The 19,304-nt window shown below is 46.0% G+C and overlaps 1 long non-coding RNA gene across 1 annotated transcript; it reads right to left on the reverse strand.

Annotated features, from left to right (window-relative positions):
- Positions 1-1,297: 1,297 nt before the first annotated feature.
- LOC120986849 lies at positions 1,298-12,064 on the reverse strand. The gene is made up of 3 exons (XR_005775812.1): positions 11,929-12,064; positions 5,046-5,049; positions 1,298-1,308 (listed from the first exon to the last, which is right to left on the reverse strand). It is a non-coding gene; the product is annotated as an uncharacterized LOC120986849 (long non-coding RNA).
- Between the last annotated feature and the right edge of the window lie 7,240 nt (positions 12,065-19,304).

A 19,304-nucleotide genomic window follows, 5' to 3' on the forward strand; every position in this document is an offset into this window, starting at 1 on the left:
TTGAACACACCATGTAAACATTCACAGTGCAGGTGGTAAAAGTATGTGAACCCCTAGACTAATGACATCTGCAAGAGCTAATTGGAGTGAGGTGTCAGCCAACTGGAGTCCAATCAATGAGATGAGATTGTAGGTGTTGGTTACAGCTGCCGTGCCCTATAAAAAACACACACCAGTTCTGGGTTTGCTTTTCACAAGAAGCATTGCCTGATGTGAATGATGCCTCTCACAAAAGAGCTCTCAGAAGACCTACGATTAAGAATTGTTGACTTGCATAAAGCTGGAAAGGGTTATAAAAGTATCTCCAAAAGCATTGCTGTTTATCAGTCCACGGTAAGACAAATTGTCTATAAATGGAGAAAGTTCAGCACTGCTGCTACTCTCCCTAGGAGTGGCCGTCCTGTAAAGATGACTGAAAGAGCACAGCGCAGACTGCTCAATGAGGTGGAGAAGAATCCTAGAGTGTCAACTAAAGACTTACAAAAGTCTCTAGCATATGCTAACATCCCTGTTAGCGAATCTACGATACGTAAGACACTAAACAACAATGGATTTCATTGGAGGATACCACAGAAAAAGCCACCGTTGTCCAAAAAAAACATTGCTGCTTGTTTACAGTTTACACAAGAGCACCTGGATGTTCCACAGCAGTACTGGCAAAATATTCTGTGGACAGATGAAACCAAAGTTGAGTTGTTTGGAAGAAACACACAACACTATGTGTGGAGAAAAAGAGGCACAGCACACCAACATCAAAACCTCATCCCAACTGTAAAGTATGGTGGTGGGGGCATCATGGTTTGGGGCTGCTTTGCTGCATCAGGGCCTGGATGGATTCCTATCATTGAAGGAAAAATGAATTTCCATGTTTATCAAGACATTTTGCAGGAGAAATTAATGCCATCTGTCCACCAGCTGAAGTTTAACAGAGGATGGGTGTTACAACAGGACCAGGGCCGTTTCTAGGGGCGGGCGGAACGGGCGGGCGCCCGGGGCGCTGTCAGAAGGGGGGCGCCCTCTTGTCGTTTCTCTGCCGTGGTTATATATAATTGCCGGCCGGTGGCGCCCCTCATGCTGCGCCTCCTGAGCGGCTGAGCGCTTGCCGCTCCTCTAAAGAATCTCCTGCCTGCGCCTGCTGTCTCTGCTCATGTTAGTGTAGCGTGGCCGAGCGCTGTACGGTCCGCGGTACAGGAGCATTTGTTTCCTGTACCCGGCCGAACTGAAAGGAAGTGCACACTAAGTGAGCACTTCCTGTCAGTCCGGCCGGGTACAGGAAACAAATGCTCCTGTACCGCGGACCGAACAGAGCTCGGCCACGCTACATTAGAGGTGACAAACTGACAATAGAATGGAAATGAATGACAAGGGGGGGGGGAGGAATGGAAATGAATGACAAGGGGGGGGGAGGAATGGAAATGAGTGACAAGGGGGGGGAGGAATGGAAATGAGTGACAAGGGGGGGGAGGAATGGAAATGAATGACAAGGGGGGGGGAATGGAAATGAGTGACAAGGGGGGGGGAGGAATGGAAATGAATGACAAGGGGGGGGGCCCGGGGGAGGAATGGAAATGAATGACAAGGGGGGGGGAATGGAAATGAGTGACAAGGGGGGGGAATGGAAATGAATGACAAGGGGGGGGAATGGAAATGAGTGACAAGGGGGGGGAATGGAAATGAGTGACAAGGGGGGGAATGGAAATGAGTGACAAGGGGGGGAGGAATGGAAATGAGTGACAAGGGGGGGGAATGGAAATGAGTGACAAGGGGGGGGGATGGAAATGAGTGACAAGGGGGGGGAATGGAAATGAATGACAAGGGGGGGGGAATGGAAATGAGTGACAAGGGGGGGGAATGGAAATGAGTGACAAGGGGGGGAATGGAAATGAGTGACAAGGGGGGGGAGGAATGGAAATGAGTGACAAGGGGGGGGGGATGGAAATGAGTGACAAGGGGGGGGATGGAAATGAGTGACAAGGGGGGGATGGAAATGAGTGACAAGGGGGGGATGGAAATGAGTGACAAGGGGGGGGATGGAAATGAGTGACAAGGGGGGGGAGGAATGGAAATGAGTGACAAGGGGGGGGAATGGAAATGAGTGACAAGGGGGGGGGATGGAAATGAGTGACAAGGGGGGGATGGAAATGAGTGACAAGGGGGGATGGAAATGAGTGACAAGGGGGGGATGGAAATGAGTGACAAGGGGGGGATGGAAATGAGTGACAAGGGGGGGATGGAAATGAGTGACAAGGGGGGGGATGGAAATGAGTGACAAGGGGGGGGATGGAAATGAGTGACAAGGGGGGGGAATGGAAATGAGTGACAAGGGGGGGGAATGGGAGTGACAAGGGAGGGAGGGGGGGAGAGAAGAGAGTGACAAGAGAGTCCCCAGAGCCAGACCAAGAGCCAGACTGCAGCCAGAGACCAGATCATCTTATTGTCCTGGTGGTAAGTAGACAATGCAATATGTTTATTATGTAATTGTTTAGTTATTAATGCTATATTGGAAACTAATTTACCTCACATTTAGGGCCCATTCACACGTCCGTATGTGTTCTGCGGATCCACAAAACACGGACACCGGCAATGTGCGTTCCGCATTTTGCGGACCGCACATTGCCGGCACTAAGAGAATATGCCTATTCTTGTCTGCTATTGTGGACAAGAATAGGACATGTTCTATTTTTTTCAGGATCGGAATTGCGGCCCCATAGAAATGTATGAGTCCGCAATTCCATTCTGCAAAAAGGGACAGCTACATGAAGCTAGATTAACCCTAAGGGAAACATAGCAGTTCTTTTAATTTAAAAGCTGAGAAAGGGGTGGAACATATGTGATGTCTGATAAGGGGGGGCGGCAATTTTTATCTTGCCTAGGGCGGCAAAAATCCTCGCCGTGCAATGTGGTTCCACATTTTTTACAATGGGGAGACACTTATTTCATCGAGCAGTTTTGAGGGGGGGGGGGGGGAGTTTTTTTGACACTCGCCCTGAGAGAAATTTTACCTAGAAACTGCACTGAACAGGACAACGACCCAAAGCATAGAAGTAAATCAACAACAGAATGGCTTAAACAGAAGAAAATATGCCTTCTGGAGTGGCCCAGTAAGAGTCCTGACCTCAACCCGATTGAGATGCTGTGGCATGACCTCAAGAAAGCGATTCACACCAGACATCCCAAGAATATTGCTGAACTGAAACAGTTCTGTAAAGAGGAATGGTCAAGAATTACTCCTGACAGTTGTGCACGTCTGATCTGCAACTACAGGAAACGTTTGGTTGAAGTTATTGCTGCCAAAAGAGGTTCAACCAGTTATTAAATCCAAGGGTTCACATACTTTTTCCACCTGCACTGTGAATGTTTACATGGTGTGTTCAATAAAAACATGGTAACATTTAATTCTTTGTGTGTTATTAGTTTAAGCAGACTGTGATTGTCTATTGTTGTGACTTAGATGAAGATCAGATCACATTTTATAACCAATTTGTGCAGAAATCCATATCATTCCAAAGGGTGCACATACTTTTTCTTGCAACTGTAAATGTATAAATTGCAGGTTTTACGGAATTTTTTCCCACAAAAATATATTGTATGTCAATCCGCTCACCTTCTCTACCACATTGTGCTGTCATACTGCATTGCATTTTTTGGAAAAAATTCAGTATGAAAAAAATGTGCATGTCAGATGCACTTAAAAAACAAGATGTGAACTGAACCTCAGAGAACAATTGAGTAATGTCCTCAGTTACATGATGTATCTCCCAATTACTGCGTATAAAATCTCTTCCGTGCATGCCCTGTGAATGCTTTCCTTCAGCTCTCTCCAGGAGTTCATTAAATACCGTAAAATGAAAGGAAGATAACTACTGTCACATCTTCAAAGATATAAGATGAGAAGCAGATCAGATCATCCACAAGGTAGTTGAGATTTAAAATATCTGAAGGGAAAAAGCTTAGATTTCAATGTAGTGATCCATATAATTTCTTATAAGTGTGGGGTTGAACAGTTCTGTGTACTGTACATTTAATGAGTCTGACATTTATATTCCCATAACGCCCCATCTATATACAATATTGATGGTGCAGCACGTTCCACAGATAGCATCATGTTCATCATGAGAATTGGTCTATTCATTTGCGCTAAGGATAAAAAAAATATATATTTTTGGCTCAGTTACACAGATGACCGTTTTCTGACTTAAAATGAGAGAACTAGAAATTAAATTATCTGCAGTTAACTAGATGAATGTATGTAAGCTCTGATGGCAGTGATCAATCTAGATTCATATCAAACACACGGCACCAATTGTAATTACACTGGCATTGTACTAAGCAAGCTGCTTTATTATATGCTACTTATATGTGTCAGGTTTTCTTGTCTTGAAAAACCTTGGAAACATTTGATCGGGGGAGAGGGCCAGGACCTGGTGCACCGTCAATCTGATATTGATGACCTACCCTAAGGATAGATCATCATTTGTACACTCCAGGTAAACCAGTCTAAAAAACGTATGTTTTAGGGCTCATGCAGATGGCCCTTCCTCGGCCGGGCCCGTATTGCAGTCCGCAAACAGCCACGCAATATACGGTCCCTGGCTGTGCACACCCCGCATCACCCACTTGAATGGGTCCGGAAGGTGTGATGTGGAATGGAGGCACAAAACCCCACGGAAGCACTACAAGTGCTTCCGTGGGGTTTCTCTCCGTGGCTCCGCATGGCAAAAAAATAGAATTTATTTTATTTTTTTGCAGTGCGGACGGATCACTAACCCATTCAAGTTGAAAGTTGCATCCATCTGCGGAAACCACACGGCCGTCTGTATGAGCCCTTACTATTATTCTTTACTATTAAATGAGGACTGTGCATATAATAAACATAGCAGCACTACCACTGCCTCCATTAGTCCTGGTAATCATGTGATGGTCAGCTGCCTGGTGATGTGATGCATTCTTTTTCCCCCAGAAATTGAAACTGCTATGGTACGAGCATCTGTCAGCTCTCCTGACATGTATGTTTTAGTAGCTACTTGCAGTCCCCATATAATAACGATTCTTGAACATCTATTATTTTATGTTATATTTATGTTATGCTATTTTTTTTTTAATTCCTACAAAAAATTCATGAATGAATTGCCAGTAATCTGCAATAAAGGTTCAGAGGGGTGTTACCAGTTGGGAGTGTGTCCCTGCAAAGTCTAATACTATCCAATTAGTGTTAGCAATTAGTCATGGACGAACATCGGCCGGGACGGTTCGGGAAAGCACGTTCACGTTCAAAAGAAAGAGACTAGATGGGCCAAATGGTTCTTATCTGCCGACACATTCTATGTTTCTATGTAAATGTTCGCGAACCGCGCATTCGCGGCGGGCCCCATTGACTTTAATGGCAAGCGAACCTGAAAAACCTTCAGGTCATATTTACAGCCACCAAATACTTACTAGAAGTGCATAAATAGTCCCACAACATGGACAGTGACATACCAGAGGGGGATCATTGGCAAAAATTACCACAAAAAATATGTATTTTAATCAGGGGCCATTTTTATGCGTCTTAAAGGGAAACTCTCAAAAATGCGCCCTGCTGGAGCCTAGAAAATTTTTATTTTAGGCCACGGGAGTACAGGCCCCAAAAATTAGGCATTCACCTGACTTGAAAACTTGTGATTATGTGGCTGGAGGTACATTAGGCGTTCACTGGATACAAATTTTACTGTAGGCCAGTGGAATACAGGCCCCAAAAATTAGGCATTAACTAGTTGTCACGGTGGGGAGTGGGGAAAACCCCCCACCGTACGATGACTGGGGGATAAGGAAAGCAACTAGGCCTGAACACAAGGATAAGGGAGCAGGTCACCTCCTAATGCGTCCCTATACCTAACCCTAACACCTCACCGTATGAGCAGACCTGGATGGTAGGACGGCTCATACCCTGGATACCTAAGGCCCTGAGTCGCCCTGAGAATCCCTCACAAAACGAGCTGAGGAGAGGCACCCTGTTCTTCCAGGACACGGAAGAACAGGAGTCTCAAAAGGCCTAGAAGCAGGGGAAAGGAAAAGACCGTATGCAGCAAGAATCGGCAGGTAAGAAAACAAGACAACACACTTACCTGCCGCTGCCACCACAACTGGAACCTGTGAATACGTACCGGAGCCCTAACACCAAACAGGACACCATACCAGCAACTCACACAGGTATCCAGCACACCAGACTCCGCTGGGACCCCCACGCCGCAAGTTGCATGGCATCCCCAGGTGGCACTGCATACAGGCTAGGAAGTCTAGCAAACTGGAAGATATCACCAAACATACCAGACAAGGAACACCAAGCTAGACATTACAACACACCAAATCATAAACCCCACACCCAACATGCAACACATGTAAGGGAGGGAAGACATTGCTGAAGACCTCGATGTCCCACTAGGAGGCCCTCACTCTGGGAGATGGAACATGAAGATCAGAAGCATAAACTCCAACACACACCATGGCTGGAATACCACTGACTCCTGACCTCTAGTCACAGGTAAGATGAAGCACCTAGTGACCACTCCTAACAAGGTGGTTAACCCCTCCAGCACTGGACAGAGGAGGAAACAACTGAAAGGGGAAGTTCACACACCAGCATAAAAAGCTACACGTTGCCGCAGGCAACAACATGCAAGGCAACCATGTCACGGCACACACCACAAAGGCCGTGACACTGCCCCCGCATGCTGAAACAGCAACACGTTGCCACAGGCAACAGCAAGCGTGGCATAAGTGTCACAGCGCACACCAAAGTCCGTGACACTAGTGTTGATAAAGCATGCTCGGCCGAACACCACTTCGGCTCAAACATCTCGATGCTCGGCACATGGCGGTATTCGGCCGAATACCGCATGTGCTCGAGCACAATGCTCGAGTCTCCTCCCCGCACGTTTGTTGGCTGCTACGCAGCCAATAAACATACAGGTGAGTACTGCCCTTCACTGTAATGCCATAGCCATGTTGGTTACTGGCATTACAGTAATTGGCTGGCCTGAATGCGTCATAGGGTGCTATATAGCACCCGATGACACGTGTTTGGCTTAATGTTAGTCAGGGAGAGCTGTGTTGAAGAAGGGAAAGCTAGTGTAGGGAGTGACTTTTTTTTATTTAAGTTGAAAAACTTGTCAGAGACCCAAAGGTCCTTTTAAGGACTATTGTGTGGTAGCAAAATCTATTTTTAGCGCATCCTGCGCTAAATAGCATGCAATAGTTAGGCCGCTGCAGACAGCGACATTATCTGCGTTGGATGTCCTGTGTAATGTGTGCGCATCCCAAAAATATCTGTGACATCCAGTGTACTTTTTCCATAGACGGTGTCCGCTGCGGACAGTGACATTAACTGGGGTACATCTCCTGTGTAACATGTGCACATCCAAAAAATATCAGTGACATCCAGTGTACTTTTTCCGTAGATGGTGTCCACTGCGGACAGTGACATTACCTGGGCTACATCTCCTGTGTAACGTTTCCACATCCCAAATACCTGAGACATTCCCTGTAATTTTATATTAGCTGCTACTGACATGAGCGACATTATCTGCAGTATTTCTCCTGTGTAACGTTTCCACATCCAAAATACTTGTGACATTCCCTGTAATTTTATATTAGCCGCTGCTGACATCAATGACATTATCTGCGGTATTTCTCCTGTGTTACGTGTGCGCATCCCAAATAGCTGTGACTTTCCCTGTAATTTTATATTAGCCGCTGCTGACATCAGCGACGTTATCAGTTTCCATATCGGGTGAGTAAATTAGTATGTTATCGAGGTAAATAACAACAAACCTCCCCACCATATGATGGAAAATGTCATTGATAAAGTACCGGAAGACTGCCGGGGCATAAGTCAAACCAAAGGGCATGACCATGCTCTTGAAGTTGCCCTCAGGGGTATTGAAGGCCATCTTCTATTCATCCCCTTCCCTGATTCTTATCAGATTATAAGCCCCTCTCAAATCCTACTTAGAAAACACCTTGGCTCCAACAATCTGATCAAATAAATCCGGGAACATGGGAAGAGGATAAGGATCAAGGACAGTAATGAGATTCAGTTCCCAGAAATCTAGACATGGTCTAAGGGTCCCGTCTTTTTTTTTTTTTAACAAATAAGAAGCCAGCTGCCATAGATGACTTAGATGGCCTAATATGCCCTTTTGTCAAACTCTTGGCAATATACTCCCGCATAGCAACTCTTTCGGATTGGGAAAGATTATATAGCTGAGGTTTTGGCAATTTAGCTCCGGGAATAAGATTGATCGGACAATCATACTCTCGGTGAGAGGGCAACTCCTGATCTCCACCCTCAGAGAAAATGTCAGCAAAATCAGAAAGAAACGAAGGTAACGCCTTAGTGGAAACCACAGAAATAGATGCACTGAGACAGTTGTCCATACAAAAATCACTCCAATTACTGATTTGTCTAGTTTGCCAATCAAGGTAGGGTTATGTTTGATCAACCATGGTAAACCCAGTACCATCAGAGCAGGCAAACCTTTCATAACAAAACATGAAATGGACTCAACATGAGAATCACCCACCCTCAAATGAATATCCTGCACAATATGAGTTAGATACTTTTGCGAGAGAGGAGCGGAATCAATAGCAAATACTGATATCCCTTTGCTTAATGCGTTTGTTATAAAACCATGACTCTGAACAAATTGATAATCAACAAGGTTAACCCCTGCACAACTGTCCACAAATACTTCTAACTCAATATTTTCAGAGTCTAGCACCACCATGGCAGGCAGGAGAAATCGGGTACTGCAGGTAGAAAACAAATAAACCTTTTTTGACTCCCCATTCATGCTACCAAGGGTAATGGAACTCGTTTTATTGGAAAGAACCCCTTTTTTTCATAAATCAGGCCCATGGCTCTGAAAAATTCATCCACCGATCGGAGGGACTGAGAACCGATCAGCAGAGAAAAGGCGCAAGACTGAGCATCACCTTTTAACAGAGAAATGATAATCCCCACTCTTTGATTTTCGTCTTCAGATGAGATCGGACGTAGACGAAAATACAATCTACAAGATTCCCTGAACCGAACAAAGTTATCACTTCCCCCAGAAAACCTATCTGGGAGAGCGACCTTAGGTTCAAGGCTGGCCTGGTTCCCACCAGCGGAGCCAGACGCCAGGAATCTCTGACAAAGTACAACAGAATTACGGAGGTCAGCTACCTCCCAAGATAATTCCTGCATGTGATCCACCAGTGCATCAACAGCTTCCATTTTGCACAGAGCAAGCGGAAAAAAAATGACGTAATGGGCAGTTTATAATGTCATGGTAGGTGAGGGCAGGGAAGCAAACCAAATACAACAAAACACCAGGCTAGGCCCTAAAGCTAGGGAACAGGGAAAGGTCACCACCTGAAAATCCCTGAGCCTTTCAATGACTGCTGACAGCATGAGCAAATCCTTAAGGTGGAAGTGCTCATGCGCTGGAACCTAAGCCTAGCTAAAACTGTAACAAACCCTCAGCTAGGGAGCTGGAGATAAGATGACCGGTTCCTAGCACTAGGTGCAGGAACCAGCATCTTCCTGAGGCCTAGCCAGAACACACAACAAAAGAGAAGGAGTAGGACTTCGCTTAAGACAGACGGGGAGCAGGAGATCCACCAAACACCAGCTGAGAACTCCAGAAACAAATATAAACCACAAGGGCTATAGTGAGAGGCGAGTATAAATAGCACCACTAAATAGCTAATTAGCAGAACCTGTGGGGAGGTGGGATCCTGCCCAAAACCACAACAAAGAGAAACAGATAAATCTGTCAGATAGACTCACGTGCAGCAAGACTGTCAGATCTTCTCAGGCCTCTCACATGGTAGGGCATGAAAAACGTGTGCACATCCAAAAAATATCAGTGACATCCAGTGTACTTTTTCCGTAGACGGTGTCCGCTTCGGACAGTGACATTACCTGGGGTACATCTCCTGTGTAACATTTCCACATCCCAAATACCTGTGACATCCCCTGTAATTTATATTAGCTGCTACTGAAATCAGCGACATTATCTGCAGTATTTCTCCAGTGTAATATGTGCGCCTCCCAAATACCTGTAATATTCCCTGTAATTTTATATTAGCAACTGCTGACATCAGCGACATTATCTGCGGTATTTCTCTTATGTAAAGTGTGCGCATCCCAAATACCTGTGACATTCCCTGTAATTTTATATTAGTCACAAGAAGATGACGGTGGGGAACTGCAATTAGTGTTTCACGAGGTGGATGATGATGATGAGACACAGTTGCCAATAAGTCAACGGCAATTAGTGTCTCAAGAGGTTGGTGATGAGGATGAGACACAGTTGTCAATAACTGAGGTTGTTGTTAGGTCAACAAGTCAGGAGGATGAGCAGAGTGAGGAAGTGTAAGAGGAGGGGGTGGACGATGAAGTCACTGACCCAACCTGGGAAGGTGGCAAGATGTGCGAGGACAGCAGTACAGAGGGGGAGGGATCCGCAACAGGCTGGAAGAGGCAGTGGGGTGGCAAAAGGGAGAAGGCGTGGCACACCAAACAGACCCGCAACTGTGCCCCGGAGCACACCCTTGCGGAAATCTCCCTTGCCAAGAGGTAGGTGTTCGGCAGTCTGGCGCTTTTTTGGGGAAAGTGCGGATGACAAACGAATTGTAATTTGCAATCTATGCTATACAAAAATGAGCAGGGGTGTGAACACTAGCGACCTCACCACCACCAGCATGATCCGCCACATGGCATCAAAGCACCGTAATAGGTGGGCCGAACACCTGAGTCCACAATCTGTCTGTGGGTAACACCACTGCCTCCTCTTCCCCTGTGTTACGTGTTGGCCAATCCCCTGTCGAAGGCACAGGCCCAGATACCTCCCACATTGGACCTGAGCCTTTCCAAGCATCATCAGCGACCACATCCACTTCCATATCCCAGCGCAGCGTACAAATGTCCTTACCGCAGGCAATTGAACGCAAGCGCAAATATCCAGCCACCCACCCACAGGCCATAGCACTAAATGCGCAACTTTCCAAATTACTGGCCCTGGAAATGTTGCCATTTAGGCTTGTGGACACTGAGGACTTCCGCAGCCTGATGTCGGCGGCTGTTCCTCATTACGCAATCCCCAGGCTCCACTATTTTTCACGGTGTGCCGTGCCCGCCTTACACCAGCATGTTTCCCATAACATCACCCGTGCTCTGACCAACGCAGTTACTGGGAAGGTCCACTTAACCATTGACACATGGACAAGTACTTTCGGCCAGGGATGCTACATTTTCCTGCCGGCACACTGGGTGAACGTTGTGGAGGGCGTGAGCGAGTCGTACCCTGGGATGGCACAGGTGCTACCGATGCCAAGGATTGTGGGCCCTAATTCCATCAGGGTTTCCGCCACCACCTACGTTAGTGGCTCCAACCACCACTTCTCTTCCGCCTCCTCCTCCACTTCCACCTCAGAATTATCCTCTTGCTGCACCAGTCAGCCATCAGTCGGTAGCTGTAAGCAGTGTAGAACTGCAGTGGGGAAGCGTAAACAGACCGTGCTTAAGCTGATCGGCTTAGGTGACAAACAGCACACCTCCTCAAAGCTGTGGCAGGGGATAAGAGACCAGACTGAGCTGTGGCTCTCGCCACTCAACCTAGAACCATGAATGGTTGTGTCTGATAATGGCCGTAACTTGGTGGTGGCTTTGGTGCTCGGCAAGTTCACACACATCCTGTCATGGATTTAGTAGGGGAGAACACCAAAAGACAACAAGACGGAAGGTAAAAGACACTAGGCCTCACCGCTAGGGAAGGAAAAGGGTCACCACCTATAAAACCCTCCTCCTGTCCCTAACTCCTATCCGTATGGGCACCTCTCGATGGTAGAGATGCCCATACACAGGAACCTAGAAAACCCTGGTGGCCCTCAGATGCCCTAGACTTAACCACCTCCCGTCTGCCCATTGACTATAAACGTCCAGGAGGTGGATCTCTATTTCTGATAGCACGTTTTAAAACGTCCTGCAGCTTTCCCTCCTGTGCTCTGCCCCTGTACATAGAAACTCCATGACTAAGCTCCCTCCTGACAGCCAAGAACATGGAGCTTTACCCTGAGACCTTTTTTGCTGGTCTCCAGACTTTTGATCGCTCTGACAAGCAGTCAGAGCGATCACAAATGCATCTACCATCTCCCTCTTATTACTGCCAGTCAGAGAGGGAGATCGGTATTTAAAGTAGGCATCGCGATTGTAATGTTAAACTGTAAGCCCTGGAGACTGATCAGCATGGTCTCCAGGGCATGTGAGCGCTGTAATTTCCAGTTACAGCGCTCTGAAATGCTTGTACCGTCTCCCTCTCTGTAGCGCTGGCAGGAGAGGGAGATCGGTACATTCACACTCCAGCAGCGATCCCCCAGCAGCTGTTTACACTAGAGACAAATCAGCAGCATTGTCTCCAGAGCATGTGTTGTGAGCGCTGTAATCTGCAGTTACAGCGCTCAGAGAGGCTTGTACTGTCTCCCTCTCATTAGTGCTAGCAGGAGAGAGAGATCGGAACATTTACACTCACCCAGCAGCTGTTTCACTGGAGTCTAATCAGCACGATCTCCAGGACATGTGACTGTCTGAGCCGGGAAAGTGCAGGAGCTGTCAGGTCTTTCAGAGACCTCGATCAGCCCTGCACTGAGGCTGTACAGCTCTGTATTCTGCTGTACAGCCTCTCTGGCAGGGCCGGATTAACGTAGGGGCGGATGGAGCTGCAGCTCCAGGCCCCTGCATGAAAATAGGCCCAGCAGCCCGCATACAGGGCCGGACTGGCACGGCCCGTTAGGCCGGTAGCCTTGACTGCTGCACGGCCGGCCGTGCCGACAGCGAGGAGGCTCCTTGACTGGTGCAGTATTACACAGAGGGACTGACAGAGAGAGGAGCCCATCCCCCGGCCCCGCCCCCAACAGCAGGCTCCAGCAGGGACATTGCCCGGAGCCTGACTCCTCCCACACATGTGACTGATCACATGATCATGACATCACGGAAGGTCCTTCAGCCTGCTAGCTGCTGCTTGTGCAGAGCTGTCATCCGGCTGTTCAGGGCTGTGTATCAGGTAGGACTCGGAGGCTGAGTACAGAGTACAGTCATAGCACACATCCCCTATAACAGTGCATCATCCATAGTTCCCCCATAACAGTGCCAACCACAGATCCCCATAACAATGCCATCCACAGTTCCCCATAACAGTGCCATCCACAGATCCCCATAACAATGCCATCCACAGATCCCCATAACAGTGCCATCCACAGATCCTCCATAACAGTGCCATCCACAGATCCTCCATAACAGTGCCATCCACAGATCCTCCATAACAGTGCCATCCACAGATCCCCATAACAGTGCCATCCACAGATCCCCCATAACAGTGCCATCCACAGATCCCCCATAACAGTGCCATCCACAGATCCCCCATAACAGTGCCATCCACAGATCCTCCATAACAGTGCCATCCACAGATCCTCCATAACAGTGCCATCCACAGATCCCCCATAACAGTGCCATCCACAGATCCCCATAACAGTGCCATCCACAGATCCTCCATAACAGTGCCATCCACAGATCCCCATAACAGTGTCATCCACAGATCCCCATAACAGTGCCATCCACAGATCCCCATAACACTGTCATCCATAGATCCCCTCCATAACAGCGTGATCTACAGATCCCCCATAACAGTGCCAACCACAGATCCTTCATAACAGTGCCATCCACAGATCCTTCATAACAGTGCCATCCACAGATCCCCATAACAGTGCCATCCACAGATCCTCCATAACAGTGCCATCCACAGATCCTCCATAACAGTGCCATCCACAGATCCTCCATAACAGTGCCATCCACAGATCCTGTATAACAGTGCCATCCACAGATCCTGTATAACAGTGCCATCCGCAGATCCTTCATAACAGTGCCATCCGCAGATCCCCCATAACAGTGCAGGGGTGTGGAAATTTTAAAAAAAACTACTTGTCGAAGGACTAAAGCGGGGGCTCGATCTACTTGTTCCTCATGACAACCTACTTGTCCTGATACAAAAAAATAATTTTAAATCAAAAACTTATTTCAATGCACCGCCACGCTTTCTTATGCAGGGATGGGTGGCTGGCTTGCGTTCCAGCCTTTGTGGTGTGAAATGACTAAGTTTAGGCCTCGTTCACACCAGATGATTCTGTCTAGAATGCCTACATCGCGGCCGGCTCACTATGTTGTGGGGCAGGAGGGGGCGTGACAATCCATTGAAGTGAATGGCACGGTGCAGGGCATTCTGGACAGAATCAGGCCGGAACGCACTGCCTGGTGTGAACGAGGCCTTAATGTGATCACAGCAATTAGTTTAGTGCACACTCTTGCTAATCTTAGCACATTACTACCCGTACCTCTAGGTGGTTTAGGCAAACTAGCTGCTGATGTGGCATGGAAAGGACCCCCCTCACCTTCCCAGTTTGACAACACATGCAGAAAGGGGGTCCTCTGAGGGGTGCTGGCAGAGGTGAAAGTTCTATCAATGCTCCTGGCTCTGTAACGGCTCTGTCACTGCTCCTCCCCCAGAACCTTTCATTGCTCCACCCCTCCAGCTCTGTAATTTCTTCTTCCCCACGCTGTCACTACACCACGCCCCCCCCCCCTTCTCACTCTGTCACCGCGGCTGCGTCACTGCTCTTAGAGATGGGAAGTTCGGATCTTTTTCATGAATCAGATCTTCGGTTCACTTGCTGAGGCTACTTTCACACTAGCGTTCGGAGCGGATCCGTCTGATGTTTCATCAGACGGATCCGCTCCTATAATGCAGACGTTTGCATCCGTTCACAAAAATTTCTAAGTCTGAAAGTAGCCTGAGCGGATCCGTTCAGACTTTACATTGAAAGTCAATGGGGGACGGATCCGCTTGAAGATTGAGCCATTTAGTGTCATCTTCAAGCGGATCCGTCCCCATTGACTTACATTGTAAGTCTGGACGGATCCGCTCGCCTCCGCACGGCCAGGCAGACACCCGAACGCTGCAAGCAGCGTTCAGGTGTCCGCTCACTGAGCGGAGCGGAGGCTGAGCGCTGGCAGACTGATGCATTCTCAGCGGATCCGCCTCCACTGAGAATGCATTAGGGCTGGACGGCTGCGTTCAGGACCGCTTGTGAGCCCCTTCAAACGGAGCTCACGAGCGGAGCTCCGAACGCAGGTGGGAAAGTAGCCTGAGTCGGCTCTCAAGTGAACCGAAGGTCAGGAGGGACTGGCTCCTGGCAAACACAGCTCTGCTGCAGTGAATGCCGTGGAGCAGACTGTGATGTAGTGGCTATAGTTATTGTCTGAGAGTTTATTAGTTAAAAGAATGGTGTCACTGAGTCCCTACCAGGCTTCCTGCTCTGCTACACTGCTGCATGCACCCTGTACACACACAGCTCTGCTACATGCTATACTAGCTCTGCTACATGCTACACACAGCTCTGCTACATGCTATACTAGCTCTGCTACATGCTCCCCCCCCCCCATGGGGGTTCTACAAAAGAGCTATTGTGGGGCAAAATTCATATTCGTGTTTTAAAATGAATGCTTTCGCCTTTTATAAACAAGTAAATAAGGACACAATGCTGTGGGGCTGGTGTGCAACTTTTTCCAGGGCTGGTTTTTATCCCCAGTCCGGCCCTGTCCACATAGGCCAACCGGAGCTAGGCCCGCATAGGCCGCCTCGCTGAGGTTGCCTGGCGGCCGCCCCGCAACCCTTTCGTAGGACCGAACTGTGCTGACTGTCAGATGATGACAGGGCCGGCGCGCAAGGAGAAATCTCCCGGGCCGGCGCGCAAGGAGAAATCTCCCAGGCCGGCCCTTTACAGAACTCACCAGGACAGTGACAGCTGACAGATCAGGTCAGGTGACAGGTCAGCTGTGCATGCCGCGCTGCGTCGTCACGTCAGACTCCTCCCCTGGGGCCTAGGCCATGCCGTAAAGTGAAAGACCGTGACGGCTGCTGCGCGCGGGAAGTTCAAAATTCTTCCTGCGTGGAGTCAGGGGTGCTGCCAGCGCTGAGTCGCGTTCAGCAGCCTTCAGTGTACTGCCCAGAAAACAACTCATAGGCGATAAGTAAATCAGCATTGGCTCACCTCACCTATTATACTGTATACTGTATAATTTATACATGTCATTCAGGAGCATGGAAAAGCTGGGTGATGATTTTTTTCACCTAGCTTTTCCATGCTCCTGAATTGCATATCTGCTTATAGGCATATATATCTTTATAATAGCTGAGCCTGATCTATTATAAACAGATATGCCATTCAGGAGCATGGAAAAGCTAAGGAGAAATAGTCACCTAGCTCTTCAATGCTCCTGGGTGGTATATCTGCTTATAATAGATCAGGTATTATAAACAGATATGCCTATAGGCAGATTTGCCATTCAGGAGCATGGAAAAGCTAGGTGACTATTTTTCACCTAGCTTTTCCATGCTCCTGAATTGCATATCTGCTTTTAGGCATATATATCTTTATAATAGCTGAGCCTGATCTATTATAAACAGATCTGCCATTCAGGAGCATGGAAAAGCTAAGTGAGAAATAGTCACCTAGCTCTTCAATGCTCCTGAGTCGTATATCTGCTTATAATAGATCAGCTATTATAAACAGATATGCCTATAGGCAGATTTGCCATTCAGGAGCATAGCATGGAAAAGTTAGGTGAGAAATTGTCACCTAGCTTTTCCATGCTCCTGAATGGCAGATCTGCATATAATAGCTTGGCTATTATAAACATGTATGCATATAAGCAGATATGCCATTCAGGAGTATGGAAAAGCTAGGTGACTATTTCTTGCCTACCTATCTTTTCCAAGCTCCTCAATGGCATATCTGCTTATAATAGATTAGCTTTTATAAACACATATGCCATTCAGGAGCATGGAAAAGCTAGACGTGAATAGCTTTTCATGCTCCTGAATGACATATCCAGCAGCACTAGTTAACTCCTTGGGGGGTGGCTATACATAATACAGCCATCTATATAGATGGCTGTATATTTAAACTGTGGCCAAAGATGTACACTTAGGCTAAGTTCACACAGCAGATTTTTCACACGCAAACCCGTGCGTAAATCTGCTTCAAAATTACGCATGAACTTTAGTCCAATAGACTTGAATGGGATTACGCAGACCCGTTCACACTTCAAACTTTATGCATGCATATTTTCACATGTGTAATTTTGCGTAAATTCACACTTTATTTGTGCTATAAAAAGTTGCTCTGCGTTGCGTTTTCATTTTCTATAAAAAGGCCCATTAAAATCTTCTGCACCAGGCCCATGATGCTCTTAATCCGGCCCTGCTCTCTGGGGGTGCATTTCTCCTGTAACTGGGGCTACTATGTCAGCCCCAGTTATAGGAAAAATCAACAGTGAAAAGAAAAAAAAAAAAGTGAAGATAAATGTCCCCCAGAGGTCTTGTATGACCTTATGGGGGACGCAAAGTGTAATATAAAAAAATAAAAAATAAAATGTTAAAAAAAAAAAAAAAAATTAGTTTTCACATGTAAAAAAAAAAATTCCCCAAGTAAGGAATAAAAAAAATAATAAAAAAATAGAAAAAATAAAATAAAATAGACATATTTGGTATTGCCGCATCCGTGACGGTCGTCTCTATAAATATATCACATAATAGACCCAGTCCAATAATCACCATAAAAAATAAAAATAAATAACTGTCAAAAAAAGCCATTTTTGTCACCTTACATCACAAAAAGTGCAACACCAAGTGATCAAAAAGGCGTATGTCCCACAAAATGGTACCAATAAAACCGTCACCTCATCCCGCAAAAAATGAGCCCCTACATAAGAAAATCTCTAAAAAAAAAACTATAGCTCTTAGAACATGGAGACACTAAAACATAATTTTTTTGGTTTAAAAAATGCTATAATTGTGTTAAAGTGAAATAAATAAAAAAAAGTATACATATTAGGTATTGCCGTGTCCGTAAAAACCAGCTCTATAAAAATATCACATGAACTAAACCCTCGGATGAACACCGTAAAAAAAAAAAAAAAAAAACTGTGTCAAAACAAGCAATTTTTGTCACCTTACATCACAAAAAGTGCAACACCAAGTGATAAAAAATGCGTATGTCCCACAAAATGGTACCAATAAAACCGTCACCTCATTCCGCAAAAAATGAGCCCCTACATAAGAAAATCTCTCAAAAAATAAAAAAAACTATAGCTCTCAGAACATGGACACATTAAAACATTATTTTTTTGTTTCAAAAAGGCTATTATTGGGTAAAACTTTAATAAATAAGAAAAAGTATACATATTAGGTATCGCCACGTCCGTAACAATCTGCTCTATAAAAATGTCACTTGACTGAACCCCTCAAGTGAACGCTTTAAAAATAAATAAATAAAAACTGTGCTAAAACAACAAATTTTTTGGTCACCTTGCCCCATAAAGTGTTATAATTAATGATCAAAAAGATCATATGTACCCAAAAATAGTACCAATAAAACTGGCACCTTATTACCTAGTTTCCAAAATGGGGTCACTTTTTGGGAGTTTCTACTGTAAGGGTGCATCAGGGGGGCTTCAAATGGGACATGGCATCTAAAAGCCATGTGGAGTTCCTTTTCTTCTGCGCCCTGCCATGTGCCCATACAGCAGTTTATGACCACATGTGGGGTGTTTCTGTAAACTGCAGAATCTGGGTAATAAATATTGAGTTTTGTTTGGCTGTTAACCATCGATGTGTTAAAGAAGAAATTGGATTAAAATGGAAAATCTTCCAAAAAAGTGAAATTTAAAAATTTGATCTCCATTTTCCTTTAATTCTTGTCGAACGCCTAAAGGGTTAACAAAGTTTGTAAAATCGGTTTTAAGTAACTTGAGGGGTGTAGTTTCTACATTGGGGTCATTTATGGGGGTATCCACTATGTAGGCCCCACAAAGTGACTTCAGACCTGAACTGGTCCTTAAAAAGTGCGTTTTGGCAATTTTCTTAAAAATGTGAAGAATTGCTTCTAAACTTGTAAGCCTTCTAACGTCCTAAAAAAATAAAATGACATTTCCAAAATGATGCCAACATAAAGTAGACATATGGGGAATGTTAAGTAATAAATATTTTATGAGGTATCACTTTCTGTTTAAAAAGCAGAGGAATTGAAATTTAGAAAATCCCAAATTTTTCCAAATTTTTGGTAAATTTGAGATTTTTTCATAAATAAAGGTGAAATATATTGACTCAAATTTATGACTATCATGAAGTACAATGTGTCACGAGAAAACAATCTCTGAATGACTTGGA

The sequence above is a fragment of the Bufo bufo genome, chromosome 1, assembly GCF_905171765.1.
Source record: "Bufo bufo chromosome 1, aBufBuf1.1, whole genome shotgun sequence".
NCBI lineage: Eukaryota > Metazoa > Chordata > Amphibia > Anura > Bufonidae > Bufo > Bufo bufo.